Source organism: Acromyrmex echinatior, chromosome 6 (genome assembly GCF_024713525.1).
Source record: "Acromyrmex echinatior isolate Ae372 chromosome 6, ASM2471352v2, whole genome shotgun sequence".
NCBI lineage: Eukaryota > Metazoa > Arthropoda > Insecta > Hymenoptera > Formicidae > Acromyrmex > Acromyrmex echinatior.
The window spans coordinates 5,894,430-5,915,499 of NC_141857.1; the positions used below are offsets into that span (position 1 = coordinate 5,894,430).

The window sequence follows — 21,070 nt, forward strand, 5'->3', positions numbered from 1 at the left end:
TATTACTTGTCTCGGAATATGTGATTCATGAAGTTGAGATACATTGTGAATTTTCGATTGATATTGTTAATTACAATGACATGTGCATTTATAAGAAATATTTGATAAATTCGCGATTGATTCTACTATACGCGAAAAAGTAAAAAATTTAATATCACTGAATATTGATTTAGCAATATAAAAAAATTAAATATCCTTTTAATTGCAATATATAGAATTTCTCTTCATTTTAATTAAACAATTGATTTGAACTTTCTTGCGAAGCGTAAATAATAAAGTATACATTTTTAATATTTACTTATAAAAAATATTCTTTCAAATATACAATAATATGTCAAATATATATTTATTACATCGCTGAAAAATAATAATATTTTAAAATTTTTTGCTTATTTATTTTTTCTTCACGTTTTTTTTCTCCATTTTTGCGAGGCACTATTGCGAGCTTTCATTTTCTATTCATCTCCCAACGGGAAATTCTCGTTACCGCGAAACAAGGATAGACTTTCCAGAGAATAAAATATGTAGACGCAGCGAGCTTGATCAAGAATTAATTATGACCAGCCTAATAAAGCCACGTCCTTTGCCTGTCCACTAACAACTTTCTCCACTGTTCCCGTTCTTTCTCTTAAAATCTAACATAATTAGAGTTTATACGACATTTCAAGACAGACTATCCCTAAATTCTATTTTCTTTGTTTGAAATGTATACTGATTTTATTTTATCACACAAAAACAGTTTACCTTGAAATAAGAAAATTTCTATATTTTTAATTCTTTTTCACAGAACATTAATTAATTCTAATCTTATCTGTCTGAGAAGATAATCTAACTTTGATAGTTACACAACAATACTAACAGTACTAACAAAATAATCACGTAATGTTCCAACGAGATTTGTCATGTCCAAAATATCCGACTTGACGTTTGATTTTACGAGTGCGAAATCATTGGTAGTTAGACTCACCATCGAAGGGAGGTTTTTCGTAAAGCCGGGGTTACTGGGACCACCCTCTTTTCCGCGACACGAGAATTAAATGCATTTTACACTCTGTTTCTCCGCCATGAGCAGGGCGCGTCGACCCTCTAATGTCCGGTGACTCGGCAAAGTGCTAAGATGACCGAGGCATCAATCTTCACGCTTTCTCACTTTTTGTCAAAAGCCGGAGTGGGGTAAAATCTTCCGTCTTCGATCATTCCCCGTCTCGTCGTCCCTAGAAATGTGTTCGTTGGTAGAAAGAGAGGAGAGAAGATGGAGGGGACAGATGGAGAGAGAGAGAGAGAGAGAGAGAGAGAGAGAGAGAGAGAGAGAGAGAGACAAAAAAAGATGCTAGTTGATGCTTAGCGAGAGATCTCAGCGTTCTGTGGTTTTGGGCATCCTTCTGAACTTCCGGTCCCGAGACGTTGAAAAATCACGCCTGCCTCACCCTTCGTAACCGCTTTTTCGAGCGTGACGCGTCCAAAAAAGAGCGTGCATGCGTGTGTGACGCGTGATAAATAATCTCACCTACGCAACATTTGCGAACGTTTGAACGGATTCGACTTGCAACCTCAATATTCTCCGCGAAATCTTCCGTGTCACTGTTTCCGTATTCATGGTTGATGCCCCAAACTGAAAACATGTAATACTTCCACTACGATTCACCCATGTCGCTGCTCTCTATTTATTCCGCAGATATTGTACGGATTGATATGCTCCTCTGTATGGTGTAGCGGAGCTTTAAAAGTTCATAGCGGAGATTGCGTCAACGCTGTCGCGTCGTGAAATTCCGATGCGACGGAATCCCCTTCGCCACTCCCGACGAATTTCCATGCAACATAACCGTCGAGAAACACTCGCGCTTTATTTTCAAAAACGTGAATGGTCGTCGCGCGGTCTCTTATTCCGAGTTTCCTCGCGCGGCGTTGCATAAAATAAGTATTATGTAGAATACGGGTGGATATTCTCGCGGCGACTGCCCTCTATTTCGCCCTCTCGTGCTCTCTGGCTTTCTTCCGGAGAGATATTCGGGGACATGGAAACTAATAAGAACGTGTGATATACGCGAACCTTCCGAGCAATAGACTCTGGGCGAATCGTCGAATTCTCGCCCGAAGAGAATTCTCGCGCTTCTCTCCTTATCCTCGTCGAAGAGATCTTTGTCCTTTCTTGGATGTGCATAAGAAAGTAGGAAGATTAGAAGGGGGGTTCGAGAAAGAAAGAGAAGCAATGTTCATTGACTTGGTCGCCTTGGTAAGGTCGCCAGAGGCGTCAATAGAGGGAGGAGATGGCGGTCTCGCCATAAAAAAAATCGCACCACCGACCGCGAGCCGAAGCAATAAGTTTCGTTGGTTTATCGTCGACGCTTCCATGAAGAGGCCACAATGTCAAATCGTTGGCAGTGACCGCACGTCGGTCGTTGATGCGCAACCAGCTCGATGCGATCCGGCAAACTGCGCCGGAGAAGGCTTGCGAGCTTGAAGAGTTGCGCGACACCGCCTCCGCCAACTGCGTATATCACCGTACGTTACACACTATTTCGCACCCGCGACGCATAGGACGGATGTTTTTCAAGGCACATGCCGAGAGAGAGAAAAAAAGTGGATGCCGGTGCCATGCCGAACGAGCGATGCGTTCGGATACGATGCGCCGCAAATCGCACTACTTCGGAATACACTCTGACATTTTTATGGCCCTTGCCGCCGCGTTCTCGAGTGAGAGAAGCTCTTCGTGCTTTGCGTGCCTATATTGTGCGTCGATAGCAGCTGTAAATCCGAGAGTGCCGGTAGCTTTTTTCATTTTTGCGCCGCGAGGGCGGGCACACGCGTCGCGGAGATTTAGTCGAATGCGGGAACAGATTTGTGGTCGCGGAATACCTGCATCGTGCATTAAAGCAGCTCTTCAATCTTTCGACTGCGTATTAACGTATTCTCGAAAATAGGATATATAGTGAAGATACTACTTGAAGAATAATATTCAACAGTCTTTGATTTGGCTGGTAATAAGATGGAAAATAAATTAATTTTTAGATTCGCTATTGTAAACAATTGTTGCTCGAAAAGCTTTTATTGAGGCAGTAAATGTAACCAAACATCATAACAAAGCTTCAGCGCGCAAAATCAATGTTGGCTTGTTGTTGACGTGTTAGATGAGTTAATCAACTTGTCACTCATTTTTGCAAATGTATTGTTATTTAACGATTTTTATTTAACTGTAGAGTGAAATGATGGATACTCACACACGCACAAAACTTCAACATTGACAAAAATTTATAGGACAATACTGCTGCAAAAATGACAAGTTGATTAACTCGTTTCTCATCTAACGTGTCAAAGACAAGCCACAAATTGATTTTAGATTGACTATAAGTTTTTGTCAATGTTGAAGCTTTGTGCGTGTGTGATTATCCATCATTTCACTCTACAGTTAAATAAAAATCGTTAAATTGTCCTATAAGTTTTTTTTTCAAGCGAACTTGACGGATGAGTGAAAGCTTGTTATAGCCTTTATTTTCGCCGCACAGAAAAAGAATTTGCCATAGCAAATGCATAGACGGTTGCGTTGGTGTTCCATAACTGGAAAACGAGTGGATAAGTCTTGGCTGCTTCACCAAGTAAATATTTTGTTCACTTTACTGCTACCATCCGAGCCACACGGACGGTCATTCGCGGAAAGAGCAGCAATATGTAACAGTTCATCCCGAGAAAAGAAGAACGAGGCGTACTAACGCTTTTTGGTCTCTATGGCTGCACTCAGGGTTAAAGAACTCCTATACATTTCATTTGAACAATGACCCATTGTAGTTTTACCATTCGGATCACAAGAATTTATTTCATAAAATATTTCATTTATCTTTTAACTTTTCTTGTTTATGTTAATATTGGAAAGATATGATAAATACATAGTTTATATTTAAGATAACTGTCTAAATCAATTAAAATTAATAATATCAGACTCTCACCGTGTTATTAAAAAAATTCACTCTTGTCATATGAGAAAAAAATTTTGATCGCATTTTTATCGATTATTTACATACATATAAATTATACGTGTAAACATACGTATATTCTAATAGATGTGCATTGTTGTGTTACCGCTACAACGATCCAGTTTTATTATAATTTCAACTAGATGGACAAAATATTTTGAGAACATAAATTTTTATCATTTTAATTGATTTGTAATTAAAATTCGAACATATTTATGAGAAATTAATTTGGTGACTATTTTAAAGTATAATTCTAAAGCCACGAATTTCTTTTGTAGACATGAATGCTTAACACTAGTACAAATTACGCTTACAAAAAAACTTTACCGCTTATTTACGCTGCGCTGTAGTCGTTGTGCGAACGCAGTGGCGACGTCGGTTTCACGGTACGTTTTCACGGCGCGCGAGAAGAAAAGGATTTGTCGAATATAATATAATTAATCGTCACATGGTTCAGCACGAATGAGAAGGAAGAGAATGCGAGAAGCGTTGTGCGTGCTTGCACGACGGTCCAGCCGAGCGTACCTACGGTAGCCGGTAATGCCGGTAGTCCTGACAGTCAGGATGAAGGGAGACCGACCGACCGACCGACCGACCGCAAATTAATCCTCGAGAAAAATTCCGGCTGCGGTAATATTCCCTTTCGGCGTCGCGTCGGAGACGAGGGGACGTAAGTCCTCTCGCGCGTGGACGAGAGGGAGGGGAGGGGGGGGGGGACAGCGAGGAGTCGACGGGGCCTCACACAGAGGAAGAGTAGAGAGGGCGCTGACCGAGGCGCGAAGCTTAATCGAAGTCTCGACCTTTAAGGTGGCAAACGTGGTCCGCGCGCGGGCGACATTATTTATTTATTTACGCCACATTCAATTACGGCTGCGAGACCGCAAAACTGATTGCGCGCCGCGCCGTTGCCGCGCGACCGGGATTCGCGACGCTATTTACATGCAAATTCTTTCCAGACGCGATTCCGCACGCGGAAGAATCCGCATACCGTGGCGAATTGGGACCATGCGCGTGCGAGTGGGTACGTAGGTATTCGTTCTGGTCCCCGTACTCACGCGCGTCGAGTGGTCCCTTCTCACCTTCGACCCACGTTTCCCGTCGTCGCCCTCTTCGTCTGGTCGTGTCATCCTTTATTGCCGGCGACTCGGCGGCCCTTAGACGTCGCAATCGCGCCTTCTTGAATTATTAACTCTTAATCCTTTACTGCATATTGCAGCCGTGGAATTTAATCTCATCCCGGATGCTCTTGCATTGTTTTCGCGCGCGGGGGATTGAATAGGACGTTAACAGTCGCGACTTCTGAACTCGCGACGAGCCGTTGAAACGACGTGTGATCGTTCTCGAGTCGCAAACACCCGCGTTGTTTTCGATGCGTGCGTACGGGTCAACAAACACAAAGAGCTAAACGAGTCTGCGCTGCTAGGTGGGAACTGACGGACAAACAACTATATCGGCTTTAAAAAGCGTTTACATCGTGCACACACTTTGTCGAGAGTAATGAAATAACGTTGAGTTTTTGATTCTTATTTTTTACTACAACTATGGCAATACAGCATCCATCTTTGGATTTTGTTGGACGACGCTTGTTTTTCATATACGTTCTGTCTCTTGGAGATACGCACTCGTAAAAAAATTGCATGTTTGTCAATAACTTCATTTTAATACTGCTTGCTTGAGTAACTATGGAAATTTTCTCTATTAATTTGAATTTATTCAATTTGTACGCGATAATTAGTACAATTAAAAAAGTTTCTGTTAATTTTAGATACCCACTGTACCTTGAGTGGGACCTAGGTGAGAGGAAACAAAATTTATCATGCAGATCACTATATTAATCATTACTTAGAAATTATAAACAGTTATTACATACTTATTCATGTGTATCTTTTCATCTTATTAGGCACTTTAGTAAAGCGACGCGCACGCTACGTGATGTCGCACGCGTATAACATTATTTCCGTCCACAAAAGACACGCTGCCGGCAGTCTGCGGGTCCGTTGGTCGAATAAAATTGATAATACAAGAAAGATCGACCGAGGCACCCGTCACCCGGGGCGCAAGATGCCATTGACAATAATCTCGTTGTAAACATTTCGTAACAGCATAATTGCTTGTTCGAGTCAAGCGTGTGCCGATTTCCACTCTCCCGCACTTTCCGTCCCTTTCCTATTCTTTCGTATATCTCACCGAGAAAGAAGCGCCGGGGGTCCTTTTAAATTGGCGACTTTTTCGGTCAACAATCGACCCTTCCGGAAGGTCGATAGCGACTACCTCGCTTCGTCCCGTTCGTCTCGTTTGCCCGATTCTCGGCTTGCGAACAACCCCATAGACACCCTACGGCTACGCTATAATGGTCATGAGGTACAAGGGCTGAAAGGAAGCCGCCCTCGAACGCATCTATATACACAACTATATACATGTATGTATAGCGACAAACGCTGCGGAGAGATATATACGTATGCGACTGCGAATAGAATTTGGTTTCAAACTTTCAAAGGAACTGGCGGATCTGAGTGGTTTAAGGTGAGATTTCGCATTTCCCAAGTCTTTTTTTCCGTCGATGCTTCCCCATTTTTGCGAACAACGGGACGTCTTTCAAAGGGAGATCTTGTTTGCCACAAACGTGGATGCGGCTGACTTTGGAATCCGTTCTTGGGCGCAGAGGAAGACAATGTCGATTTTTCAAACGGAAATGTTGGAAACCTGTTACCTGTCTGCTGTAATTATACAAAGACATGGGTTTTTTTTTATGATTCGACACACTGCACCGAATCTATGAAGATGTGCGTATCGAAGTGTTGTATTTTATTCACGTATCATAGATCGTCCAAATAAGTTTTGACATGCATTTAGTAGAAATATAATAATTGTTGGAAGCCAGATTATTTATGCAAATTCGTGGATAAAATTATTCAGGGTAAAAATGATTGTGAATAATGCAATGATGTATTATGTATGATATGTAAAAGCTGGGTAGTGAAAGCAAAAGCTGAAAAAGCATTTCGTATTTAATATCTCGAATGCGTTTGTTTTGATATAAATATTGATTTCTCCCTTCATCAGTTGTGCCTGCAATTTGTGGCGTGGCGTGCGGCGGTTGCGTGTAATCGCGAGAATGTTATCATTTGCGTATGTATGACACGTGGATAAAATTATTCAGGATAAAAATGATTGTGAATAATACAATAATGTATTATGTATGATATGTAAAAGCTCGGTAGTGAAAGCAGAAGTAGAAAAGCATATTTCGTATTTAATCTCGAATGCGTTTGTTTTGATATAAATATTGATTTCTCCCTTCATCAGTTGTACTGCAATTCGTGGCGTAACAGCGGTTGCGTGTAATCGCGAGAATTTTTATCATTTGCGTATGTATGACCCGCACGTACGTTGTCGATTTTTGACAGATGGAAGATGGCCCTGACAGCAGCACGTGTTACTAGCACGTGCGTGTCTAAGGGTGCGAAAGTAAATTTCGATTAACTGTAGTGTCACGCGTACATCGTGATACTTGTATCGGACTACACACAGAACAACCTATCACTACAGTTATATTCACTATTTCGATACGCACGGTGACTCATTAATTTCTATTTGCCCTAAGCTTTTCATGCTCGTAAATATTATGTCGATCGTTATTCAATCGTTTCGTCTTGAAGATTAGAATAAAGAAATCAATAAAAAAATCTATACATTTTTATTAATATCTTTAAATAAGTAAACTAAAATCTATTTGTTAGAAAAAAGTTAATTAAATTTATGGTAAAATGATTCTTGCCGTTACTCCTTGTCTCAAGATAAAAAATAGATTCGTATCATTCTCGTGTTCGTAATAGCGATGTTTTTGTAGGGAACACAAGATAATTCGTTTACCCATTCAACGTTTCACCGGAAAAAAATCATGTCCATTCTTCAACAGTCACCAACGACGTCTAAAGACAGAGGATCCCTCTCTCGATCGTTCTTCTCTTTGACATCTTGCTATAGCTCCCTGATGAATGCGAACATCTTATCATCGTTACCGATAAACTGGAGTTTACTCAATATTTCTCTTCTTGGTGTTCTTTCTTTTCCCCCTTTTATTTTTATCATCTTAGTCAAGCTCTCTACGGAATTACCAAGAAACGTACGCGGAATGTTCGAATTTCAGAATTTAAATCTCCCCGGGGGAAGTTAGGTCATTCCGATATAGCTACTCTTTTTCTTTTTCTTTTTTTTTTTTGCCTTACCTCCCTTCCTGCGTCTTTACTCCCCGTGTTACTTTTAAACTTCCGATAATATATCATATGAAGAAACGGGCAGCGGTCAGTTTCTGCATGGATATCGCGCATGGACAGCGCCGGGCTCCCTATAAAATACGTCCGAGCCATTAATCCCGAATAGAAGGAAAATATTCAGGCTGGCGCTGAATGACCGCGGTGCGTAGCCTTAATATGAATACAAAAGCAATATAATTTCCGCGTCTATTATTTATTGTCGTCGGTGGCCGTCGTGCGTCGCGCTTTGCGTTTGCGCAAAAAAAAATACTTGGCGCACGACTGCGATGCGTTTCGAGTGCGTCAAAGAGTCGTTTGAACGCCCTGCTGATGACGTTATCGGGAATTGCAAAAGGGATTAACACCTTGCTCGCGCGCAACCGTCAATCGTTCTCTTTTGTTTCTCGTTTTATCGGGACCTGAAACACCACCATCGATGCAGCGGACGGAAAACAAACGCCGAAGCCCGTTCAATCGGCCACCGATGTTTATCCATTTTTCTCAGTCTTCCGTTGAATTTTGCATCCGCTTTACCACCCGCCTGTTACATCAAAGCCGCGGAAAATTGCGCGACCGAGTACACTTTTGGCAATACGCACGGTCTTGTTTCTTTGCCGCTCTGTTTGCGAATTATTTTTTCCGAGGTTTCAGGATGATTGTTTTCGCACTGCGAAATGAAGTGTCAAAACATTTAAATAAGACATCCATGCACGATGAATATGATAACCAATCTCGTAGAATAAAGACGCGTTTAATGCTTTGCAACGTGGAATATTCGAAAAACATTCGCTTTAATGTAGAGCTAAAAGAAGTAGAAGCTCGAAAATATCGTGCAGATGATGTATATACTTTATAACAGTTTTTCATTTGCGATTCCTGCTCAACAATCCGTAAGCCGATGCTTTAGTATAATATATATAATTCCTAGAATAAACGACTTGTCAGCGCATTTTTGCGTGGATTATAGGCGGACCTTCTAAGACGTTAACATCGATTCTCTTGGTGAACGACGTCGTTCCCAGCGGAGTATCGGCATTATCGCGTCAAATCGGGGTCATAACCATCGCGAGGTATTGTCGCTTACCGATTTTTGTCAGCAGCCATTCCAGTCTAGCCATGGCTATTGACACCATTTTCTTGGTGTAATTACTGGAAAGGCTGCGCGGTGATTTCACCGCTTCCTCACTCCCGGCTTCGGCCTCCTCCTCCTCCTCCTCCTCCTCTTCCTCCTCCTCTCGTTGCCATAAGCACGAGTTTGTACTACGGCGCTATATCCACGAGGGTGCTGAAGATAACTAATCCCTGTTACCGTCGGCGTTACGTTTTACGTTGATTGCGTCAACCCTTTCCCCTCGGCCAAGTACCCCGTTGGACAGGTCGTCACACTTATCTCCCACAGAGAGCGGGGGCTGCTTTCGGTGCTTTTAGCCTCGGATATCCGCGCACTCTCGCAACACAGCCCAGGGATTGTCGTGATGTTACGCTTGTTAACAACATTGTTAATTTCGGCTCCGGGATCGTCGCTTTAACGCCCGGCCCTGATTAGACATCTCACTCTCGCGGCTTGATTAGAATTGGCAAATCCAACCGAGCGTCGCGCTTTGCCTGATGAGGCGACAATGGTCGCCGTTAGTTGGTAGCGATTGTAATATGTAATTGCGTGATTCAGCCTGTCTATACGCGGGACGTACATTTGCGAATAGCGCGATGGTAATAAAGTCACGGTTGTAGTAGATCGTGAATAAAGACTGGTCCCTGACTGTAAAGTGTCAAGTGTCGCCATTCAAAACTGATCGGCTTAATGAGAGAATTCTTGTATATTATCCATTTTGATAATTTAATTGTATTTTACTATTTTAAGTCTGCTTGACCTATCTATAAGATTTTAAGATATAATTATACGATACAAAATTAGAAACAAAATTTCCTCATCAATTCCTAGCGCTACGATATATTAAATTTTCCTTGCAGTTGAAAAAAAAAACATAATTTTTAAACATATTTTATAGCTATGTGTTGCAGTAAAAGTTATTTAGAAACAGTTTAATAATTTTCTATTAAAAAGGAATCACAAATAGGTAATAAAACAATTCGACTTGCATAATTTTCAAACAAACTATTAGTGCCTTCTCTCCGTTCTCCTCTTCTTCCATAAGCCAACTCACAGCGCCGCTTAATCATCGATCAGGAAATGGGGGCTTTGTTCTCGGGTCGCCCCAGGCCACCAGGTATCCTCAACGCTGCGTGCTACGCAGATCGACACACGTCTGCCCGAAGGGCGAGCCTGTTCCTGTCACCAATGTCCAGGCTAATTACGATTTCCATGCTCGAGTAAATTAATAAACTCTGTAGTCGCCTGTCCTCGACACGTCCGCGGAATCGAACGCGATCGTTCATGCGCGGCTTGGAAAAATCGGCTCACCAAATAACCGGACGATCAGTCACGTGGCGGTACTAGTGCATTCAACGTATTATTGGCAGGTAGTGATCATGACAGTACGTAAATTATGTCTCGTCAACTTCCGTATTGCATAATTGTGCTTGATATTATCAATACTGTATGTGTTGATACAATACTATGTGCATGTAATGTATTCTACATTACATTCGACATCATATTCAGATGTTCAGATATGATCTGGATTGTAAAGAAAATGAAAGAAAATTTAAGAGAAGATTTTAGATCAAACACAGAGAGAGAGAGAGAGAGAAAAGAAAAGAATTTGCTTACGAATGAAAAATATTAAAGTCTGATTCTACGTTAGATTTCTTCAAATTGAATTAATTGTGTACCGAAATTTTATTTATCTGCTAATACGATTTTATCGGATAAATAAAATTTCGATTTAAAGCAAATACAGCTTTAAATTTGTTGAAACAAAATTTTATCATATTTTTCTTAATGATAACAAGGAACGGATTTTTACATTGCCAAATACTAAGTGAAAGACTTATGCGTATAGCAATGTGCATTAAGAGTAGCCGTTTAATCTTCACCTATTCGTCGGCCACGGAATATGTCCGAATCAATCATGTAGACACGACTACTTAGTGGCCCTTCCGCTAACGACGAGCCATTAATTGGACAGCAATTAATCCGAGAGAAGGAGAATCGTATATATACGCGTAACGTAACGTTATAAATGACACATCATTGCGCCTCGAGGACGATCCATTAAGCTTTTTCTTAAGCACCGTCATTAGTTTCAACGCCCGCCTTTATCAGGATTCTTCTTTTTGTCTTCGTATTACCGCGCTTCCCATTAAATCGCCCGAAAATCCGCTTCATTTCGCAAGACAGTGTACTTCTGTCGCCGACCTCCGGAAATGTATTTCTATAGATATCTCACATTCTTCATTCGCCATATTAACAAGAATACAATTTTTTCACTATATATATGTAACGTATAAAACATTATAGATACAATTGGAAAATTTGTTAATTTCGGTTCTAACAGAAATATAAAATCTACATAGAAAAATGTTTGGCAAATTCTAAATTTCTATGTAGATACACAATAAAAAACATTTTATATTTCTGTTAAACCCGAAATTAACAAATTTTCCAATTGTACCTATAATGTTTCATACGTTACATATACATAGTGAAAAAAATGTATTCTTTAAGGTAAAATATTATTTTATCTTAAAGAGTATTTTTGAAGAGTGAAATATTTCAACTGACATATTCTTTATAACGAATATCAGAGATACTCGTCGTTCGCATTTTTCTCTCCCCAACTCTCGTTCCAACTACACACGTCGCATAACGCACAGTCGTGTTTTCTCTTAAAATTTTACAAGCCTTCTACGAGACGTACGCTCGCGTGACACCAGACGATACGAGCGTGCCATTTCTCGAAGCGATAATATACATTTTCCAGGAGGTGTCCTTCTCCTTGGAACTTTCTGCTCCGGGCTTCATCCCGTGAGGAAAACTGTTTTCCCGTTCCGATTCTGGGTGCATCCCCGACAGGGATGCTTTCGCAAAAACGCCAAAATGCGTTTCTCTTCTTACCGCGTGCACCCGTTTTCCTTCTGTCGCCGTTCCTATTCGCTCTGCTCGAGGAGAATCGTGTACTCTCAATCCACTCGGAACTCGAACTATATCCACGCTTTCTACGAGGGGCACGAATAGACGAGGGGCAGCAGAGGAGACGAGATTTTCGCTAAAGGCAGCGAAAAAGGGAAGGGAACGTGCGCGACAATCCTTTCAAATCCTTTTAAGTCCATTCTTCTAATTTTATGCTCGCCAGCGCGGATGCGTCTTTTACGAGTGTCTCGAGGCATTCGCCCCATCAAATCTACGGGACTCATCTTTCTCGCCGGCACGTACTGTCACGCGGATTTATTTCCTCCATAAGTGAATTACAGAAAAATATGTCGCGCCCCTGTGCCGTTCTTGCGCTTTTATCCTGCTCCATCCCCATTTCTGCCATCGTACCTCAGCCATCAGCTCCTCGCCGAGGGACGCGCATCCTCATGCGAAACAATTGTTCCGCTATTGTCTCAATCGAGCGTAATTGGACGATTAAATTTCATTACGAATAACGAATTGCGGTATGTCTCATGCAATAATACGTAATAAATATACTTGATTATGATTTTGTGCAAGAACGTGTATTATATCTAGCAGTACATATGTAACTTGCTGTAATATGGAATATTCATAAACAGTTGTTTGCAACAATTTGCGACGCAAATGCAATCACAGCGGATCTCATATTGCAGCGAATGCAGCCCCATAAAGAGATAACGCGAAAATGGATCAGTTACACGTTCGCGTATCGGTTTTTAGGACCCTTCGATGGAATTATTAAATCGATGTGCGCGCGATATCGTGTAATTTCAGCGCATTGCCGTCGGTCTGTCAAATGTAATCGGCACGTGGCAAAATTCGGTTACGCCGCGCACTGCGACAGGCATACCGAAACGACGGTGTGATTTAAGTGAAATTTAGCAAGTAACGCAGAATGAAATTTTCATCCGCGCCCGGTCGAAACGCGACCCAGGCTCATAGCGTTTTAATAGCCGCGTTCGGCTTGTTTTATGTTATGCTTTTCACGGGACGCCGGCATCCGTCGCTTCGAATTTTCCCGGCGAATGAAATCGTCATTAGTTTCCGCTCTCACGCTTTTCTGCCGTAGGACTCCACTAGGATTAGACCGCCTTCATTGGATTTTCCGAGTTTTTCCAGCGGCCCGGTAAATCCTATCTTCCACCTAACGATAATTCGATGTACTGTCCGTATCCGAGCGCGGTCTGGTCAATCGGGTTACCATAATATTTTCGTGATTATCCTAGGTTTCGTTCACACACGGGGATTTTCTTTGCGTAATTTCGAAGCTCCACATGTCATTTTTATTGAATAAGGCTAAAAGCGGCGTCTAGAATAAGATTTTAAAGAGTAAAATTTAAGCTTAAAGCCTTAAGCGCAAAAAACTTAATTAAATTAACCAATCGATAATCGATTATTCTCTTTACATTCGATTGGTCAATTATGTCTTAAAAAAATTATGCTTAATTTTACGCCTTAAAATCTTATTGTAGACGCCACTTAGTAATGTGCACTTTTCTGATAACAGTGTCTAAAAGTCATTTTAATTTCTTGTTCGCTAGTTATCATAATTTTCGAATATCTAAATTTACTTTCTATCAATTTAATCACGCTTTGAATTTAATATAAAAGGAAAAGGATAACGAGAGTTATTCTCACACGCGTATATTTATATCAACACAATGTAACTAAAAAGATTTCACGCAATAGCGATTATCTGGTAAGATAGTCACCCTTATATTTACGGCTTTCCTAATCCTGAACTCTAAGTCCAGGAAAAATCAATAGACGAGACGCGTGCGAGCGATACCGCAAATACGATAATGATTCCCGATAATGATTCAGGGTTGCGGGCGGTCGCGAGATGATTTTAAACATTTTCACACGGGCGGCGCCGATGCCGTTTTGAATTCCTCGAGGGATGATCGCACTTTGATGAGGGTGAGAACGCCCCGGGGGTTAACTCGTATTTCACGTGAGGCTTGTTGTCGGGTGATAGGCATTAAAATGGCGAACGGCGCGCATCGATCAAAGCCCTGACAGATTTTAGATTGCTCTTGCGCGACGCGACGCATCGTACCTACGTCGTTTCGACGTTTTCGTGACTGCATGAGTCTTCATACAGCAGGGAAATTCTTCGTAAGCGGAGGAAAAAAGATAGAAAGAGAGAGAGAGAGAGAGACTAGCATAAACCGTCGCGTGTGACGGATTGTCATGTGCGCAATTATTTAAATCGCGAATGAACCGGGATTGTTATGCGTTCGTTCGCGATTCACTAGATGAAACGTCACGATACGTTAACCGAGCGCCGACGCGACGGACGCGAAAACACGCGGGACCGTTCTCCAGCGAAACTGCAGTTTTAAACGATCGTAAAAATCATTGGGCTTGTTTTTGATTTTTCCCTCGACAATACAATCCGTTGGGCTTCACAAAAGCCGATGCTGGTTGAATTTATCTTGAATCGAGTAATTTATTTTTAACTCTAGGGATTTTATTGGTAATAAGTCTGCGCAATCGTACTTTTTAAAGCACTTTTTAAAGTCGGTCTTGATTTTTTTTTTTTTATTATCACAAATCACGCTATGTAAATAATGGTATAAAATATAAAATTTATGGTAGCATAAATATTATTATTGAAAAGTAAATAGAGATTGATAGAGTATCGTTTTTATCTTTAAATATAATTTCTTGAAAATACTTGAAGAATAAAATGAACTTTCTATTCCGACATTTCTTCTAAATTGAGTTTATATCGGTAGTTATGATCAGGCTGTGATTATGTACATAAGATCATCCTAAATATGTCGTACATTGATAGATAATGCGATCGCATATGTGTAGAATTCAGCAGCAGCTACGAGAACGCGCGGCTTCAACGGGACTGGAGCCGATCTGACAATTTTGGTATTTGCTCCTTCCAGACGACCGGACTCTGTCAGGCTGCACGAGGGGTTCGGATGGTATGCTATTATCATGCGTGACTATTGTCGGACAGCGAGAGTTACCTCAGTCCTTTGAGTGGGACCGATATGAGCATATTTGAACTCACGCACATAGCCGGTCTCCCGTCGACATCGGCTCGTTCCGGCATTCGAGTTACGAGGTGTTTGAATTTAATCAACTCGCTCATGCGTTCGAGATGCGACCGTCGCGTGAACTCGCACTCAAAGCCCGATTAACATCAAATACTATTATTGGCATACTTGTCGCGTGAGCTTCATGAAGAACAAACGTAGATACGACGTTCAAAAACGCGAGCAAGTGCATTGAATTAAAGAAATATTACAAGTTTCAATCTTAAACTTTATTTAGTGTCCGTCTTTATTTCTGAGAATCAGTTGGACGTGTTAATCGCACACGGAAATAACGCTTTTGTTGAAGTACACATCTAAAATGTTAGATATTGATCTGAACATAATTTTGACATCAAAATAATTAAGATGCTCAAACTAGATGCTAGAATGTCGAAACTTTTTGCAGCATTGCTCATCATGCTTGAGATTCTAACATAATTATTTTGATGATCTAACAAAATTATTTTCAGATATGTATCTAGCTAAATTTTTAGATATTCCAGCAAAATCGTTCTTTTCTTGTCAGAAGCTGTCTGAGATAATTTTTAGAGAATGATAAAAAGATTTAGAAAGAGAAAATTATTACGATTTTTTGACGCTGCTAGTTTAAATCCCACGATTAGACTGTATCTTCCATGTTGAGCATGACTAATTAAACATCCCTCTTGTACGGTCGAATCGAAGACAGTTTAATTTTTCATTGCCAGATACGGCGATTGCGGCGCGAATTAAAAGTCTCGCTTTCCTTCCCCTAAGGAAGTATGGCGCACGGTGACAGATAAGCTTTTTCTATCTTTGGTCCATTGTCGGAGAGCTGCAGCGGAAACATTGACTGATCGGCGAGACACCCTTGGAATATATAATTACTAACCCCCCTCGGATGGGACTGTCAACCACCGCCGCTTTCCTCTGCCTTCCTCCGTCCTTCTTCTGCGACCCGCCGTGCACGAGCTGCTCGCTATCACACCCCACTAATAGGGGATGACTGTAGTGTGACGTCATCAGAACGAACGAACAGAGAACGAAGCGGAGGGAAGGAGGGAGAGGAGCCACGTGATTGATTGGCCCATTCAAATGCTTATGAACGCTCGCTTATAGAAGGAAAGTCAGAAGTTCGTTGGTAGCTGATTGCTCTCCGGCAACCTACACCGGCAGGACCGATCAGTCTTTCGATTGTCATACGCGAAGATAAATAAATTATCATTCGAGAATGTCGATCCTAATCGAACACGGTTAGCGGTCGACATACGTCATTTCGACCTGGGCACAAAGAAGACGTTTAGGTCACTGAACAATCGTATAAAACGATAAATTGTATGTCTTGTCTTGTCATGTATTTACGTGACAACGGCAAATATATACTATCGTTTATGACGATTGGCATCATTTATTATCATGTGACTTGTTTTCATGGATAATTACAATTTTATTTAATAGATGCAAGTCTCTCTTTGTATTTCATAATTCTGTCTGTGATCAGTGTTCTGCGTATAGTGGTGCACTCGTATATATATTAATTTACTAATAAACTGAAAGCATAGACGTATATTTGATGTTTTCATCGCTAATGTGATGTGCAAGATTAACGAAGATATACCTATCTACTGTTCATAAATAATTTTCGACCATTTCCCCTAATGGGTCCACGTTCAATGGCGTCACGTTCCCTCGCAATCCAATATTGGATGTGAAATGAGCATCGTTTAAATGATTTTTAACGCTTTCCAGACGCCTGAAGATGTCTAATATCATCAGAAAGAATGGCGACGGTAAAAATGCAACGATCATTTTCGTAAGCTCGCAATTGTTCATCAACATTGATCGACCGCGCAGACTGTTTTTTTATCTCGTAAACATACGAGCTGGTTTGATTAATTAATCCATCTCGCGGAGTCGAAACGAGCTCGCGACACACGGCGAGTGCATGGAATTCCGGTTTGAATGCATATTGGTAACAGCAAATGGCGGGAAAGGGGTGCGATGAGGCAGAGTTTGAAGCTTTCACGAGAGGAAATCAATATTTCGTATGTCGGCGGATTGACATGAAATATTTTCCGATATTAGTGCTTATTATCCGAGCGAGGATAGATCTAACCGGACATGGAAAATGAATGGATTCCTCATTCCCGTTCAAATGGTTATATGTCCACTCTTCTTTGGAAACGGAGTTTAACAATATCTCTCAAAGTTATTTGTTTCACCTTTTGTTTTGAAGCTTTCATCAGAAGAAATCAATATTTCCTATGCCGACGGATTGACATGAAATATTTTCCTTATTAGTGCTTATTACTCGCGCGAGATCTAACTGGACGTGAAAAATGAAATAATTTCTCATTCCCGTTCAAATATTTATGTTTGTTCTTTTCTGAAATTGGAATTTTATAATATCTCTTATAATTATTTATTTTTTTATCTTTGATAATTACCTTTGAGTATTTCTGTGATGCTATGAAAATTCTTTTAATTTGTAAATATTTTTTATTAGATATCTTTTCGATTTTAAACAAATATTTAGAAAAAGAATTGTATAAATAAAATACTTTGTATTTTATCACCAATATAAATCTCTCATAAAATTAATTTTTTTACGATACGATTTTTTCGAAGTATCGTTTTTATAATTAATTTTATTAAATTTAGTTGCACAAAGTGCGATTAAAATACGAAATTCGAAATATTTTGCAATGAAGAAGTTTTCACATAGTGCATTACGAAAAAAATATCCTGACTCGCCTGTTACATGCCACATTACAAATCCATCTCCAAAGTAATTTGGAGCTCTTCACTTATTTAATCTTGTCGTCGGAGGAAATCTACCGTCAAGTTCCGCTGTCCGGCGAGCGAGCAAATACGTTCTCGGAGTGTATCTTATCGACTTTCTGGACCCTGCAGCTCAGCTCACAAGACCGGTAATCCATCTAATTCCTCAGACGGCATTTTAGGCGGAAGAGTTTTTTTTTTCCTTTCCGTACTCTTCCGGACACTTCATAAACGGTGCGTCAGATTTTCTCATGTAATTGGGTCGGAACGGACGGGAAAAATCAAATGGACGGCAGCAAATATTCCCCTATATGTACGCTTTTTTTCCTCTGACTGCATAAAAAGATGCGATGGACATTAAGCGATTCTCGCGACGCGACGGTTCGATGGGCGATGGTCCGCGAACGATGGGCGAGGATTCACGGGAGCGTGAATGATCGAGGATCGTACGATTCGCGAGCGTGACCACGATTATTCCGAAATTTGGTTATGCGTAATGCGATTCGCCTTCCTCTCCCCATCCGGAGAGAAAGAGAGATCCCGTTATTTACTTCGGTAATCTCGTATAACGGATCACTCGTCCCCTGTCTTACTTTCTCTCCTCCGTCTCCGGGGGTTGATACGAATTTACTTAGAGGGCTGATTTTCCCGCCAGTAGTTTTCTGTCCTGACTGACCGGTCATTTGTCCGGAACCTTATCGTACCCCAGGGACTGACCGAAGAAACGGTGGCTTGTACCCGACGTCAAATGCATTTCCAAGCGCTTGTCCTTTCTTCGGCCACCTTAGGGAGAACAACAGAAATAAAAGAACCGTGACAGTAGTGACTTTAAACTTGACGTAAATGGACACGTAATGGATGTTGAAAATAGTTTACGCTTAGTGAACTTCTTTCAAACTATTTTTTCAATTGGACGTTCAAGTAATTCAAGACAACTCGTTTCTAAGTCAAAATGCAAACACTTATTTTTATTCGTTTAGATCATTTTGCATGAGCAGTCATATAATGACTGCCATTTACGTAATATATAATCCCAGGTTGCATAGACGCTTTTATTTATCTTTCGTCGAATTCCGACGTACGTTGCTGACGGTTGAGGGTTCTCGGGTAGCGCCCGATGGTAAATAGGTGTTAATGCTGGCCATCTTCAACGGCGGGGTGCCTCTACGACGGTTCAGGGTGTGCCCTACGACGAGGTTGTAAAGGACGGCCATCAGAGCGGACAATGTATTAAGTACCAAAGGGACACACTATTCACGAGGGATTACCTTAAACGCACAACCAGCTCCCATTGTCTAAACTGATGGCCCAATCTAACTCCCAGTGTACTAACTGAATTCTCCATGCTGAAGGAGTTATCTTGACCGATTGGATATCGGCGTTGATTCGCATACGCTATCGTCTCTCCTTACGAGATCTCGAGATCTCAATGACGTCGGACTTGGCAAACGAACCGGCGACCCGACTTAATCACGTTCGGCAAACCGATCGAGAGTCCGGTCTTCTCGTCATCCGCTTATCATCGGATTATTCAGATTATTATCGAAGACTCGTCATTACGCGGTCGTTTAAAATTCAAGAAGTCGTTATCGCTGAAAATATCGATTATAGGGTTTCAGCTATTCTTACGCACGTTATAGGATCTTGAAGAGGGCCGCTTGGTCGTTAAACAATTACGCGCGCTCGATTGGATGGCCATTGACGGCGCTTCATGCAAACAGAATTCCTCCGACCCGAGTCCGAATTCGCCAGGCGAATCTAATCAAACATTTATGCTAAATCACGAAACAATCCGCATGGAATCAGCAAATAAAAGGGCCGGTAGCCCCATTTCACCGCCGCCTTTAAAGCCCTCGTCTGGTCATTTGACTCTCCTATTTACTCGTCCTCAACGGACAAAAAGTTGATGGACATTCCGCGCCGGACAAAAGGCTTCGGATTGGACTCGGAGAGCGAGAAAGAGCGGACGGTGGCTCGCGGAGAGAGCCAACGGTATGTAAATTCTTATAGGGTGGGTCAGACGAAACGCTACTAGCTTTAGAGCACATTTGCATGCGCCAAGCATTTGCGGTGACAACCACCTTCGCCTAGGTTCTCCTGATTGCCCTCGTTTATTAAGATTAACTTTTCTCTCGGTGTAATCTCGGATGCGGGAGTGCCTCTTCCCAGAAAGCGGTGTATCTCTCCGCCTTGTTGCGAATGTCGCTATTGTACAATCCAGGTAGTTCGGCAAACGAGCAAAATAGCCGAATTATCGTAACGCGAGCGAGTAACAAACGTTTTGTTAATGAAAAATAATTATTCGCAGACGGCGGGATTTTACGAGCGTGTGGAGCTAGTTATCGTGTGGTGTACGATGGTATAAAGTGTAGTGCCGAATGAACGCAAAAAGTGATCCGAGGTCCGCGACTCTATTCCACGGCGGTGGCTAACATTAAGCGCTGTAAAGACGGCCGTCGTAATGGCTAGTTTTATGCGCACTTGCGCCGCGCGGCGCTCCGGGACTTCTTGCATCATTAACGAGTAATAAGAAAATTGTGCGCAAGTAACCGTACAGCCAGCGTGACCGAGAGTAACAATTAAGCTCTGACATTATTATTTCCGTCTCGGTCCTCCGCTTCGCGCGATACGCGCGATATACACGCACGTTGGGTATTAGCCGGGCATTAGCCGCTCACACGTCTTTCAAAAGGCTTCGAACACATGCTCCTTAAGATAATTGCCGTGTAGATGTGTCTTATCGCCCCGTTAACTCTTTCCTCGATAATTGCGCCGTGTACGCGTCGTAAGTGCATATTGAATATCGTCTGTGTAACTTTTATGCTCTGAACTTTGAACTCTACTCTTGACGATAGAATTAATACTAGCCTTCGCTATATGACTGCAGATAAGCATGCTTTCGTTTAAAGCGTATGATATATCGGACTTTAAAAGAATGGTGAGAAAATAATC

General features: G+C 41.5%; 1 protein-coding gene across 5 annotated transcripts in view; it reads left to right on the plus strand.

The window, feature by feature from the left end:
- The window catches only part of LOC105154034 (uncharacterized), a 205,930-nt gene that overhangs the window by 93,575 nt on the left and 91,285 nt on the right, over positions 1-21,070 (plus strand). The window lies entirely within an intron of this gene.